This window comes from Macadamia integrifolia, chromosome 2 (assembly GCF_013358625.1).
Source record: "Macadamia integrifolia cultivar HAES 741 chromosome 2, SCU_Mint_v3, whole genome shotgun sequence".
Lineage (NCBI taxonomy): Eukaryota > Viridiplantae > Streptophyta > Magnoliopsida > Proteales > Proteaceae > Macadamia > Macadamia integrifolia.
Window position 1 is genome coordinate 41,761,990 of NC_056558.1, and position 16,220 is coordinate 41,778,209.

The window sequence follows — 16,220 nt, forward strand, 5'->3', positions numbered from 1 at the left end:
CCCCAGGGTAAGTCGACAATCGATGCTGCACAATGTTGGGTAGATACCAGGCATATCCTCATAAGACCAAACAAAGACTTTGGAAAATTCCTTCAGGAGACTAATCATCTATTCTGCTTCTTTGTCATCAAGGGTAGTGCCAATTTTTACCTCTCAAAGGCATTGGTCAGTTCCTAGATTAATAACCCGAGTATACTCACGAATGGGTTGGGCTTTCTTTGGTTTGCATTGTTTTATTGATTCTTAATATTTATTAAGATCATCATAAAAAAAAGCAGGCAAGTCATACTTAGAATCAAAAATTTCATTCAAGAGAAAAGGAGTAGTAGACTCGACATACAAGGACTCTAGATTATCCTCAAGTGGGGATGTTGACTTAGAATCATAAACAATAGACTCGACTACAGACTTGATAACTGGCTTGATGCTCTTGCCAGGGGTATTCAGGCTAGTTGACTCAATAGCATGAGAAAACTTCAAGTTTTCTCCAATGCTTATCCAGTTCAAAAGTGGTTCAGTGGCCTGATGGATGAGGAGGTGTGGCAAAGGGCCTTCTTCTTCTTCTAAGAAAGTTGCTGCTATTTCTTCTATGGCACAACGTTTCCTCTGGACAGGTGCCCGCTTCTTCACGAATACCAGCTGATCAATCTCATGCTCTCAGAAGTTGAACTTTTTGAGGAATGAAGATTGGTGGAGACTGCTCAATCCCTTTTCTATGAAGTCCATCTTTTCTAGCCTGTTGAGGGATGCCATCTCGGTGCCTTGGTCACATCTTTGACCATCTTCATGAGACTTCCCATTGCAGTTGGTTCGGGCACAGTACATACAGACCATTATTCTCTGTGCTCTCCTTTGCTTTACATATGTGCTTCTTCCTCTGAAACGATGATGCTTGAGCTCATGCAGCTCTCAGGCTCTTAGCTCTTTTAGGAGGGAGCAAATGAAGCCTTTCAAATCAATGGGAAGCAGCAGACTCTAGGTGAGCCTTATCTTCTTTTTCTATTCTCTTTCCAAAAGGACTCAAGGACTGGGGGCCTCCTTCGATTGGATCAATGTTGTAGATCACTAGAGGAAGACCCAGTCTTAATTAGTGCAATTTCCACTATCCCAGTGATGCAACTGCTTTGGTCACCTTCATTGGCTAGCATTTTCTGTCACCTTCATTGACTAGCATTTTCTATTGTTCTACTTTATGAATCACCCAGTCAAACTCGTCTTGAAAAAACACTTTAAATCCTAGTTGCGTCTTTACTGTGGTTTCATCAAACCATGGCTCCACATTTCCACAAAAGGGGAAATCCTCTCCTTCTTTTACAAAATACCCATTGAGAGTAGGGTAGTAAGAGACAAAGATCTTCCTAGTCATCCTTAGCACTTTCTACCCCTTGGTGGTTGGAGGAGTATACCCGAGACCATTCTTTCCTTTGTTCACTGCCAAACTAGACTGCTTTGGAACTCCTTGATGATATTTCCCTAGTCCCATGCTAGGAAAATATTGCATATTCTTCATCATCTGATTTACTGGAGGACTCCAGGACTTCCTCTTTTGGCCCTTCTTTGTAAATGGTCCCACAAGTTGTGTCTAATTCAAAACCACTTAGTTGGACTTCTTGGTCTTGTTCTTCTCTATTTTCAATATTGGCCAAAGTATTAACCACTTCAGGATTTTCGATTACTATGATCACCTTCCCTTCATGAATGAACTTCATTTTTTAATGGAGACTAAAGGACACCACCTTCACAGGATGCAACCAAGGCCTTCCTAAGAGCATGTTAAAGGTTGTCGGTATATCAATGACTTGGAAACCAATATCAAACTTCACTGGGCCAATCTTTACGACAAGGGTAATGATGCCAATGATCTTCCTCTTGATATTTTCAAACACCTGAATGGTTTGGGTGGTTGGCCTCATTTCTTCTAAGCTGATGCCAATACTCTTTGCCGATCTCAAGGGTAGCGCATTCAAAATGGACCCGTTGTCAACAAGAACCTAGGGAACCACTTTTTCAAGGCATTCTACTATGATATGGAAAGCTTGATTGTGTTGGGCTCCTTTGGGAAGCTCTGAATCCGAGATCATCAGAGATTGCACTCCATATGTTGCCCCTACTATATCTAAGAGATGTGTCAGATTTATTTCGATTGGCACCTACACATTAGTGAGGGACTTCAAGACGACTTCACGGTGTGTGGGGGATGCCATCACCAATCCCTAAACTAAGATGTTTGCTTGGGACTTCTTGAGTTAAGCCAAGACTGGGTTCTCCGGTTCTTTCTTCAAGCTGCTAGTTCTGCCCTTATTAGCCCTTGGCTGTTCTACTGCTAAAGCCTTGCCCTTGTAGCCTTTTCCACTTCTAGTTTCCATCACGTCGATAGGTTTCTTTACAATAATCTCCATAGGATAGCAGTCTTCATCATCACTATTTGTTAAGGTGATTATCCCTACCATAGAATCATCTTCTTCTTTTGATTCTCCTTCCCTACTTGGGATGGGAAGTCGAGGTCCTCCACAAATATCCACAACCCTAGCTCGTAGCTTCTTGACTGCATTGGAAAGCTATTGGAATGTAGCATCTACCGCCTATGCGAAAGTGTCATCTGGCCCTATTTCTTCCAGATCATCCAATTGCTCACAGTAGTAATGATCATTGATACTTACTTCACCTAGTATGTTGTCAATTCTTTCACCCTCTCCTGCATTCTCAATGTGTTAGAGTACACTTCACACAGCTTTTCCTCCATCTCTAATGCGGATTCGGATTCATCCAAATAAACTTGCATCAACTCTCTAGATCCTTCATCACTTTCTGAATCTAACATAGAATCATCTCCTCCCATACAGAGGGAAGGGTAAATGCCACCTATCGGATCAGCTATTAAATCATCACTACCAATAGCATAGACTGAGAAACATGTTGGATTTTCTGGTGAGTAGTATTTTGACTCATCATCATAATCATTGTACCCACGCCCTAGGTAGTCATCCTAGTCTAGATACTCATCATCTTCCTGAGATTTGGAGTCATCTCCATCCTTCTCATCTTCATTCTCATCCTCATCATCATCATCATCATCTTCTTCTTCACTGATTTCCCCCTCACTTGGTTCCTCATCAGATTCTTTTGGACCATCAAATTCTCTGACATCCAAATGCTCGTAGTATTCAGAGCATATGGACCGAAAAATTTCCATAGGGTTGGTCTTGACATCAATGGCTCAAAGTTGGACCAGTCCTGACTCATCATCCTCTGTGTCACTCCCTATATGGATTAGGGAGATGAGTTCCTTAACCTGTTCCCCTATGGCCAATGCGGTTACTATTATGAGAAGATCAATTGTAACCTCTTCAATTACCTCTGGATCATCCTCTAAAGATATAATGGGCTGAATTAGAGAAGTGGAATCACTTTCTTGGTCTTCCCCTAATGCATTCCGTGACCCTGTTGATGAGGTCATTTTTGAGGAATCTGGTAGTGCAATCATATCCTTCCAATTGTACCCATATGTCCATCCTTCCTTTGGGTTTTACACCGAACATTGAAAGTGGGATTGGTATGAGGGTGATGAGGGGTATGAAGTGGGATGGTATGAAGATGAAGTGATATGGGAGGTAGGATATAGAGATTGGGGGTGATAGGATGAAGAGGTTCCTCCACTTTGATGGTAGGGGAAAGGTAGATGATATGACAGAGGCTTATAATATGGTGAAGGTGGAAGGTATGATGGGGTTGGTAATATGGTGTTGTGGACCCTTCTATCGATGAGGAAGAATGAATGGTGGGTGTCTAATTTTCTGATTCTTCTTCTGATGATTCTCTTCTTTTGGGAGTCCTTATGATTCTAGCCCTTTGACTCAAGAGTTTCTTATAAGCACAGGCATTCATATGGTTCATTCGAGCTCTAGGTATAATGAGTTGAGTGGGGTCACTCTCTGTGGCTTCTTCATCTAGATTGTTCACATGATCAAGGAGTGGATTGGTGTTGACATTGGGAGGTTGCTTAACCTTGACCTCAATGGTTCCATTGTCTACCAGGTCCATAATTGCATGCTGTAGGCCCAAACATCTTTCAGTGTTGTGCCCCTTCTGAGTATGGTAGGCACAATATTCATGATCCCTATAACAAGCTGGAGGAGGGTTGCTGATCACTCTTGGGGCCACTATCCTTAGCAATCCCTATTTTTTTAACTTCTCATATGCTGCCATTACGGGCATTTCCATGTTAGAAAATTGCCTTCTCGGACGAGAGGCCTTCTAGGAGGGTGCCTTTACTTGTATTATGAATGGCTATGAAGAAGTGTCTGGTGAGCCTGACTACTAAACTACACTCACCATATTAGTTTTTGGACCCTTTCTCCATCTGACTCGGGTGTTCTTGCTTGCATCTTAGGAGGACCCTTAATACTGGGCCTCTCTCAAAATTTTGTTATCCACAAGTGCTCTAGTGGCTATTAAGGCATCCAAAGTTTACAAATGCTGATAGTAAAGAACATCATAATAGGGCTTTGACAGGTTTTCTATCAACATCTCCACTTGCTCTGCTTCTAAAGGCCAATCTGCCATCTTGGTGGCCTTATCTCTGAACCTCATCAAGAAAGTAATGAATCCTTCTTTAGGTTATTGGGTCAAAGTCTCTAGCCCTCATCGCTTCACATCCACTTTGGTGTTATATGAGTATTATTTGGTGAAGGCTTTCACCACTGTCACCCAATTTTGAGTTTGAGATGACTCCAATTGTGTGAGTCACCTGAGTGCTGGCCCTGATAGGGTTAGCATGAAGGCTTTCCCAATTTGGTTATCTGTTAGTTGCCATGACTTGGTGATGCTGAGGAAGACTTTGAGGTGAACCTTTGGGTCTCCTAACCCATCAAACTTATCAGTCTGCCATTTAAATTTTTATGGAATTCTTGCCCCAGAAAAGAAACTCATTTCCTCTGAATCCATTGCTTGGCCTTCTGACCTTTTTCCCGCTCGAATCATGTTCTCCAATTTCTCTAAATGCTCTCTGAGTTTCCTTTCTTTCTTCATCTCTGGTGGCTCAATACAGACATGTGTTGCAAATTCCTCTTCTTCATCTTCAATCACCACCCTGGGAGGAGGAACCTTGGAATAGGCCCCTCGCTGACCATTTGGACGGGTAGGTGAAGATCCTCTCTGTGCAGTTGGTCTGACATGCTCGGGTTCTCTCGAGTCAACTTAGGAAGAGTTCCCACGATAACCTGTAGCTCCATTACATTCCATATCTCCCATAGTTAGTGCCAGCTCATTCCTGGGATCAGCTCTGGGAGGGTTCTGAAGTGTATGCAATATCTGAGCTATCCCTCTCTTGACTTCAGAAATTAATATTTGTAAGGTCTCCATGGCACCCACCCAAGACTATTTGGGTGATTTAGAGTCATGTGGATCCATACTAACTGGGTTGCAATCACTTAGTGGTAGACAGCCTCGAGTAGACGATGGAGGTGACACTGGACTTAGGTGAGTCAATCGATTACCCTGACGCATCCAAAGGGACAGTGGAGAATACTTGAGGTGTGGAATCGTGTCTGAACCAAAAGTGGCTTATTTTAGGATTATTAAATTTCCAACCCCTTATTCACAAATTAACAACAAATGATCCATCCAAAGTTAGTCCACTTAATGATAGGGGTGGATAGGGTTCGATGCCCTTGGTCCACCCAATGTCATAAGTGGGAGATTCATACAAATGGTTTGTCGAGAATATTCCCATAAGACATTCCATGTAATAAAGTCATGCTTTCCTTGCTCTTTTGCCCACTAGGCATCCTTCCTCCTGATTTTTCTGGGGACTTCTTGGGACTTGACATGACTCTGACAGGATTGCCCTTGAGTCAAGTATCTGGACTTTTTCCTTAAGGAGGAGGGACACTTTTTATCCGAAACCATCTTAGGAAAGTAATTCGTTACAGTGGAAATATAATATAGGAATATTCTTTTTCAAGACTGTAAATAAGTTCTACAGTTAGCTTGTGGCGCTCCTTGCTTCTTCATCTATTTTCTACATCATACGAGCATGTGGTGGATGCAATAGGACCGGCAAGGCTTCCTTGATAGGATCTATATACGCAAGGTACATGATCCTTTTGATATACCCGTAGATACGAGACCAAGGGGGTGACTTCCTTGCCCTATTACTCGTGACTACACACGAGGTTAAGCAACTGGCCACAGGGTGGTGGAACTGTGAGTGATTGTGTACAAAAGTGTAATGTAGGGTAACTATCATTCGATCTCAGAATGCCATAAAGTGCAAAGACTTCCCTGAGGGTGCTGGCACAATTATGAACATCCTCCCCATTTGATGATGCATTCGATCAGAATGTCATAAAGTGCACTGACCTTCTCGAGGGTGCTGGAACAAATATAACATCCTTACTGTTTGATGATACCTTCCATTCTTGTACAGTAAGCAGGCATCATTTGCTCTTAGAGTACTTAATATGCCATGCACTAACCTCCTCGAGGGTGCGGGCATGATAGGGAGTACCCTCACCATTGATTTCACTTTGAGAATGATGCATGATGTGGTTAGTGAATACAATTACAAACATGGGTTAGCCAAACAAGTTTTCTAACAAATGTGGTGGAAAATGTTATTACGTTTAAAGGTAGCATCTAGTATCGGAAGCTTGACATTTAATCCCTAGTGGAGTTGCCAGTATGAGGGTAGTGGCTGGAGATGGACTGATGTCTCTCTTCCCTTGGGGGTGAAAAGGACTTGCATCCTAACCTCTCTACTCTCTCTTTCTCTTTCATGTGAGGGGAGGGGGTGTGTCATGTGTGCTTTACTTGTGGGCTCTGCACCACCGTATCACTGCTCAAAGATACGTGGAGGTCTATTTTGTAAGAGTGTAAAATTCATCATTTGAGATGGAGATTTGATGATGGTCCAATGCGGGGATCGGGATCATACAAAAGGGTTTGGAGTCACCACCTAGAGTTATGGGCCTAGGAAAGTCAAGATGGTGTTAGGATTAAATTCTGTTAATGGAGAATGTTTGAAGATTCTCAATGGTAAAGGGAGTTCATGGGTTGATCATCTGTTCAAAGATGGGGCTAGAGGTGGAGCAGATGGTATGCATTTGAAGTTTGTCAAACCTATGATTTTGGAGAGGAAGAATGTGGCTCTCTACCCTACGGCCATGGTGGAGAAGGAGGTAGAGAAATGGAGAACTACGCTCGTGGGTTTTGTTATTGGTAAGAGGCCTTCTTTTCTTTTCACAAAGCAAATTTTATTGAAACTTTGGAGAATTGTGGGTAATGTTGATTTCAATCTGCTGGAGAGTGGTTTTTTCATTTTTCGATTTAGCCTTGAAGAAGATATGATTAAGGTTTTGGAGGGGGGACCTTGGTTTGTTCAAGGGAGACCTTATTCATGCACAGGTGGAATCCGGTTATGTGTTTGGAGAAGATTGAATTCTCTTCGTTGCCTCTTTGGATTCGATTACCTAATCTCCCATTTCATTATTGGTCCAAGGAGGCATTGAGTTCCATTGGCAATGTTGTGGGGCGACCTCTGTTCACTGATTCTAGAGCAATGTCCAAGGCAAGATTATCTTTTACAAGATTGTGTGTGGAGGTGTTGGTTGGGCAGGAGTTGCCAGATCATGTATCTGTTATTAATGGAGAGGGGGTGGTGTTTAACCAGCAAATTCTGTACAAGTGGGTGCCACCTAGTTATCCTTTTTGTAAGGTCTTTGGGCATTCGGTTGCTTTTTCCAAGGGAAAGATAGTTGATGGTGGATTTTCCAAGAGGACTGAATGGAGGAAGAAAGGTGGGAGAGAAGGGAGTCATATTACTAAAGCTACTATGATAGAAGGTGTGATGATTGCTTTAGATTCTGGGCAATGTTGTTCAGAGGAGAAGATGCCTAAGGTTATGGAGGCTAGGATGATTTCGAATGTGAACTTAAATTCAAAATTGAATTCTAGTTTGAATAAGAAGGGGGAAGGGGTTTGTTGCCTTAATACTTTTGATGTTTTGGAGGAGGTTGAGGAGAATATTCCCAAGGAAATAGGTGAGATATCGGATAGTGGAACAAAACATAAGGTGAGTGAAGGTTTGGTGGAGGAGGGGGTGGAGTTGCATTTGAATATACTTGCTGTTTTGGATGAGCCTAATATTCGGTGTGGTGGTTAATGAGGAGATAGACATGTTGGACACGGTTGGGGTGGTTTCTATTTTGGTGGACTCTCATATGGGTGAACGGTTTGAGGCTGATCAATTGTCAATTGAAGTGCATGCAGCTGATTTAGGGATGACGTGTCTGGTTGGAAAATCAAGAGATGAGTTGGATGGTGGTTTAAATGATGGAGTTGATCAATTGTCAACTGAATTGCATGGAGTTGATTTAGGAATGACGCAAGAAGATATGTCTTGCTGTCCTATGATTGAGGAGGGTCTCAGTGTTGGTCTAAATGGGAACGTGGTGTATGAAAGTAGTTTAGTTATTGGTGAGGATGTTCTTGCTCAGGAGGACTCTGATAGTATGATTGGTATGGGAAGTATGGGAATTGTGGGAGAGAGACGGGTTGGAAAGTTGCCTTTGCATGCGATATCAAATTTTAAGCATGGCTGTTTGACACCGATGGGGAGAGATGAGTTCATCTATGTAAATGGGACTGTACCGACATCATTAGAGAGTAATGGGCTGGCTGTTGTTGTGAGAGATGGCATAGAGGAGGCTTTTCTGGTGGATGGAAGCATGGAGGAGAATTTTGAGAATCAAAATTTGGCAGTGATGGATTCTTCAGAGGAGTATTATGATTCACAAGGTATGGATTCTTTGCTGACCAATTCTAATGTTTCTGATGGTATGGTTTTGTCTTCTCTACTGGTTGAAAAAGAGGGCTTTCAAAAGAAGAGGGGGAAGGATTGGCCGAAAGTTAATCATGTGCCCTTGTTACCTCATCGAGTGGAAAAGATTGGTAAACAGTTGCAAGTAGGGAATAGCAGTGATGGAAGGGGGAATAAGCGAGTGCGGAGGAGTGGTCTAAGAAATAGGGTGTCATAAATACATTATGTTGGAATGTTAGGGGTCTTAATGCCCCTGAAAAACAAAGGATGGTGAAAAACTTATTGGCTGAAACTAAGGCAGCGATGGGAATTTTGGTAGAAACCAAGGTCAGGGAGGAGAATGTTTTCTCTATTTTTCTGGTTTGATGCATGGTTGGAGGTCATTACATAATGGTTCTAGGGGTGGCACTACTCGAATATGGGTAGGATGGGAGTCTAGCATGTTTAGAGTGGAAGAATTGAAGAAGAGTAGTCAGTTGATTCATATGAGAGTGAGTATTTTAGGAACGGGGGTGGAGTACTTTTGTACTGCCATCTATGCCTCAAATGTTATGGAGGAAAGGAGAGAATTATGGAGTGACATTATATCTATTTCTAGAAGTATGACTAGGTAGTGGGTTGTGTTAGGAGATTTTAATGTGGTTAGAGGACAGGATGAGAAGCTTGGAGGGGATGGGATTCGACAGGGGGATGTTGATGAATTTAATCAGTGTCTCTTTGATGCAGATTTATTGAATTTAAAATGGAAGGGGGTGAAGTATACTTGGAGTAATAATCAGGGAGGAAGTGAGCGGATCTGTTGCAAGTTGGATAGGGTGCTTGTAAACAATGCTTGGGTTAATGAATTCAGGTGTTCTGAGGCAAACTTCCTGTGTCCAGGGGTGTCTGATCATAGTCCATTTTGTCTAAAAGTGTTGGAAGAAAGGAATTTTGGGCCAAAACCATTTAGGTTTTTTAATGCATGGATTGATAATGAGGAGTATGGGGAAGTGGTGGAAAGGGGGTGGAATTTACCTGTCAATAATATTTTGAATCCTCTTCTAAAGTTTGCAGCCTGACTTAAAAACGTGAAGAATGAGTTGAAAAGATGGAACAAAACTAAGTTTGGGGATGTTTTCATGGGTGTCAAGGAAGCTTATTCGGAATTAAATTAGGTACAGTCATAGTTATCTCTAGCACAAGGTGATCTTGCTTTGGTAGTATTAGAAAAAGAAGCTCAGAAGAAGTTGTGGGAAAAGTTGAAAGTGGAGGAGAAGTTCTTGAAGGAGAAGTCTACAATCAAATGGTTGCAATTAGGAGATGGGAATAATTCATATTTTCATAATGCCATGAAGTGCAGACAACACAGGAAAAGTATCATGGAGATTAAAAGAAGGGATGGGGTAGTGGTGGATGACCCTATGCTTATAAAGAAGGAGGCTGTGGAATTTTATATGGGGCTATTTGGACATGGTTGGGTGGATAATGGGTTCCACCCGAATGGCATACCTTTACATGGGGTATTAACCTCGGATCAGCAGGATGGGTAGGAAAAAGTGTGTAAAATGAGGAGATTAGGCAAGTGGTGTTTTCAATGAAGGATCACAAAGCCTTGGGACTAGATGGGTTTGGTGCTAGGTTTTTCAAGACATCTTGGGATTTGATTGGGGAAGACCTATCATTGGCAGTAAAATGGTTCTTCAGGAAATCCAAGATGCCTATTCTTTAAATGCCACTTTCATTAGTCTCATTCCAAAGACTGAGGATGTGTCTACTTTTGCTAGATTTCGACCAATTGCCTTATGCAACCTGGTCTATAAAATAATAACAAAGATTATCACCAACAGATTGCAAAAGGTGATTGGTGGTGTAGTGAGTGAATGTCAGTCTGCATTCATTAAAGAAAGATCAATTGCAGATAATATTTTGTTGTGTCATGACATTGTCAGAGGAATTGATCATAGGAGAGCTACCCCCTCAGCTATTATGAAGATTGATCTCCATAAAGCCTATGATTCTTTTAGCAGAAAGTATTTGTTTGAAGTTATGGAAAGGATGAGGTTCCCAAAGAAGTTTTTAGGGTGGATAAAAGCTTGTGTGACATCTCCATCATTCTCTATTTTGGTGAATGGAAGTTCAGCAAGGTATTTTGAGGGAGGAAGAGGTATTAGACAAGGTGATCCACTATCTCCTTATCTATTTACTATAGCTATGGAGGGTTTTTCAGGAATTATGAGAAAGTTGGAGGTAGAAGGAAGGATCTCTCTTATGCCAAGGTGTAGAGCTTTGCATTTGACTCACTTGATTTTTGCAGATGACCTCATGATTTTCATGAAAGGTGTTCATGAATATGTTACAGCCACAATGGGGGCTCTAAGTGAGTTTGCTACCTATTCTGGGTTACATCTCAATAGAGCTAAGAGACCTCTATTATTTTAGGGGGCCTTACCCAAAGTAGCAGAATGCAACTTTTGGAATTGACGGGTTTTAGGGATACAAAGTTACCTATTAGGTATCTTGGTGTCCCACTCATTGCTGGAAAATTATCTGTGGCAGATTGTGCTCCCATTCTTGGTTTAATGCAGAAGAAGCTGGAGGGATGGAAGTCAAGGTTCCTATCTTATGCTGGTCGTCTTCAATTAATATCCTCAATATTGCAAGGATGCTATGTCTACTAGTCAGGCCTCTTCGGATTGTCAGGTAATGTGATATCTAAGATTGAATCTCTTTTTTCAAATTTCTTATGGTCAAGCCCTATGCTTGAAAGGAAGATACATTTCATATCTTGGGATGCGGTTTGTAAAACCAAGTCAGAGGAAGGACTTGGACTAAAGCATATCAGAGATATGAATATTGCTGGGATTATGAAATTAATATGGTGGATTGCATCTCATAAAAAGAGCATATGGGTAGATTGGATATATAAGAGATATTTAAAAAATGTATCTATTTGGATTGTTAAGCAAGTAAATTGATGCTTCATGGGTGTGGAGAAAGATAATTAAGTATAGAGGCTAAGTGGAACCCTATATCTTACACCTTATAGGTGATGGTAGAAATAATAGATTATGGCTGGATAATTGGCATCCATTGGGAGTTCTCCTTAATAAATTTGGGGATAGAATACGTCATGATGCTGCCTCAAATAGATTAGCAAAAGTTGGGGAGATTTTGAGGGATGGGAGATGGAATCCAGGACCAGCTATTACACTCCAACTTATGCAGACTTGGGGGGCCCTTCCTTCTTTAGAAAGGTTACACCATATGGATCATGACAAGGTGGTTTGGAAAGGGAACCCCAAGGGGAAGTTCACCACTAAGTCAGCATGGGAAATTAATAGAAGTGGGGAGAATAAGGTAGATTGGACTAACTCTATTTGGTTTAGTGGTAATATTCCAAGGCATTCTTTTACATCTTGGAGATGCCTTGTGGATGCTCTACCTACAAAAGAGAATCTGTTAAAACGAAATGTTGGGGTGAATAGTAGCTGCATTTTCTGTTGGGCTGGTATTGAAATTAGGGATCATCTTTTCTTTCAATGCCAATTCACTTCCTCCATCTGGCGGAGCATTATGGCCTTATGCTCTCAAAATGGGATTCAATCTTTATCCATCGCCAGCATTGTTGTCTGGATGAAGCATGAGTTTTATGATGAAGATGACCTTAAGGTTGTTGGAAGGTTAGCCATATGTGCTACAATTCAGAATGCATGGCAGGAAAGGAATGCAAGAATATTTAAAAGAAAGGTAAGAACTAAGGACCAGATTGTATCTTGTATTATGGATGATGTGACAAATAGGTGTAAGGCTATTGGGTTCAAAGCTATTTGCAATAGTAGAAATCAATTTTTGGTGAAAAATTGGAGATTGGGTGTTACATGGACTAGTATATCCCCACGAACTTGTCAATGGGTACCTCCATCAGATAAAATATGGGCACTCCATTGTGATGGTTCTCTAACACATGATAGGGCGGGTTATGGTGGAATTATAAGGGACAGTAGAGGACAACTGATTCTGGCTTTTGCAGGAAAGGGGGTAGTAAGGTCAGTTTTATATATGGAGCTCATGGCAATGCTAAAGGGGTTTGATTTATGTAAAAAATTGAATCTTTTACCCATATCAGTTAGATCGGACTCAAAGGTAGCTGTGGATATCATAAATGGTCAGGTTGAAGGACCATGGGAACTCTTAAAAGCAAGATTCTACATTTGCTAAAGGAATTTGGAAGGAAAGAGATCATACATGTGTGGAGGGAGAGCAATAGTCCAGCTAACTTTATGGCTACATATGATACAGGAGATGGTGAAGCTAATATTCGGCCTGAAGATTTTCCTCAAGACTTGCAAAGTCTTGTGGACTTGGATGCCAGCCGCACTATTTATTTTAGGAAGTAATGTAATGAAGAAGTGATTGTATAATCTTTTACATGGCAGTATGCAGGGCCTGTCCTGCTTATTAAGGGATTTATCTACCCCTCTTTAGGTCTATCTAAAGGGGGTGGGTGCGGTTGCCTCTTTTTGTAATTCTTTCTCTTTTCAATACACAAAGTTACTTATCAAAAAAAAAAAAATACATTGACTGAATTTAAATGATTGATTATATACACTAAACCAAGGTCAATATAAAGTCTACATTATGCTAATTTGGGTAAGAAATTATACTTGAGCTTGACCCCTGTTTCGGGTCAAGAGGGGCGGGCCTTTGTTTAGTACTAGCTCGGATTGTCTTTCATGTTCTCCTAGCTCAGGGGAAGATGGTCTTGACCTCCAACTTCCTTTCTTGAGAGATGTTGACTATGATGGTATGCGGACAGAGTTCCGACTAGGAATAGTTCCTTGATTAAGGAAGGCTATTTCCAAGCTTTGGATGAGGTGGCACTCTGGCAGAGCTTTCACTCCGAATAGGCTTGGGGAGGGCTAGGCTAAGGTGGCACTCTAACAGAGCTTCCGCTGGGGATAGGCTAGGGGAGGGCTAGGCTGAAGTGGCACTTCAATAGAGCTTTTGCTGGGAATGGCTATTTCTAGAAAGATTTCAGGGACACTTGGACATGGCTTCCGCTAGGAATTGCTATTTTTGGAAAGAAAGGGATTAACCTAAAAATGGACTGAAGATCTCCAAGCCCCAAAGAACACTTTTGGATCTTGACAATGATCTCTCCGTAGACCCGAAGAACCGTAAAAGTGGGGGATTTCTACTTTGGATAAAACTCAAGAACACTCAAAGGAGGGGATTGAAGAACATACTACTTTTCGTAAAAACTGGATTGAACCAAGTATTTGGATTGAAGATCTTCAAAGTCCTGAAGAACACTTCGAAGATTCGAACAAGATTTTAGATCTTGACGAAGATTGCACCGAACACCCGAAGAAAATCAAGAGGTGGAAGGGAGGAAAGTTTCACTACAAGGGAGTGAGGTGGGATTTTTGTGTGTGAAATCCAAAGGAGGGGGCTATTTATAGGTTTTTTCGGCCAATGGGAAAGAGGGAACATCTTTATCCAACAAACGAAAGAAGAGTTCTTGCCTAAAGTGGGGAGGATAGGGCTTTTATACACTGGGTAAAAGAGGTTCTGAGACCAAAATGGGTGGGGGAGGGTTTTTGTCCAATGGGTAAAAAGTGGGTTCTTGGAGAGAGAATCCTTAGTAAAAAAGGGGGTTTCTGGTCTTAAGTAGGTGAAGAGGGAATTTCTTCACCCATCGGGTCAGGGGAACACCAATCCTGGCCATTGATGGTGACACACAAGGTTGGGTGAAATGCATAGGGCATGCGGGCAATATGCATAGGGTATGCGGGCAATATGCATAGGGTGTGAGGGTAATGGTGTGTAGATAGGCACAAGCTAGGCACAAGGGTGTGCGAGGAGGTTGGCATGGGTGTGCGGCACATGGCATGCGGGGCAGGTTGAACTATTCGGGGTAGCATGCACATGGTGCAAGCAAGGTGCATGCGGCAAGCAGGCAGGCATGCACGGCCATGCAGCAGGGGCATGCACAACATGCGATGGGGGGCACATAGGCCATGCGGTGGGGGTGCGGAAGCCATGCAGGAAGGGCTCATAGGAAAGCAATAGGGGCTCGTAAGGCATGCAATAGGGGCACACGCAGCGTGCAATGGGGGCACGCAGGCCATACGGCGGGGGCACGATGTTGTCTTTTGGGTGGTCATGCCACTTGTGTTTGGGCTTTCCTTGGTGCCATAGGAATTTCCTGTTTTGAGAAGATACAGTAAACTCCATCCAAATTTGCACACTCCAAACAAAATTTATACATACATAGGAATTCAATTTGGCCATCCATGCATGCATATTTAAAAATCAACCCATTTAGGCCAATTTTACCTCTACCTCCTTTGGAGTAGATTTCCTAGGATTTCACGTTGGTCTGCTTGTTTTTAATTGTTATGAACTTGCCAGTTGTTTGGTCTAGCAACTATTGGTTATATATATATTTCTTATTTTATTTCTTGAAATTTTCCATTTCCCTAAGTTGTAAAACTGATGTTATTAGTGAAACTATCAAGTTTATCGGCTTTGACACCTAACTTGTCCCCTATGTGTGCACTAAGACTTATGCAATTTATCTTCAAGCTTTTATTTAAATCCTAATCACCAGCATTCCTAGCATTTCACAATTTTATGACTTAAAGTAGAGTGTCGTGCTCTTATACCACTCGTTGTCATACCCCATCTCCACTTACCTGAAGGCTAGTGACATGAACACTCACACGTGTCCACAATCCATCCAACATCCAAGATGCAGTACTTTAAGTTCATAAAGATATAATATGATTCTTTGATCACATAGATGATAATAATAATCAAAATATACACAACTGCTGATTTCTATTGGTATTTACCATATTTACCACAAAGAAAATTTTCATAGTGGAATCATAATTACAGTTATGCCCCTAGGCCAACATCTAATAAGTACATAAAAGAATCAAATTTTGAAGATGATACTCTCATCCTCAATACGCTTTGAATGCACAGTCTTCTCATACACGACCATCCTCGTGTGTGGCTAGCTCCTCATCCCAGAGTTTAACTCCATAGGGAACAGGCTCCTCAGCCACAAAATCCAGATGGTTACCTGAAACAACATCTAAAAGGGTGCAACAAATGGGATGAGCTTCCATGAAGCCCAGTGAGGGGTACAAACATTCACAACAATTCATTTAATGTAACAAATATAAATGCCTAACCAAACTAATATGCATGCAGTTAGATGGATGCAATGACATGATCCAAATTATTAGCAAACAAACCTAATCAACAGATTCTAAGTCCATAGTGGGAATCAGTGCTACTACAACATAGGTGGTATCCCCAATCACGAATGTATGTTACCGGTCCCCAAGGACACAAGCTAGTTGAGAGTTAGGAGCATACCAGTCCCTCCATGGCTACTTCGATACCCGGT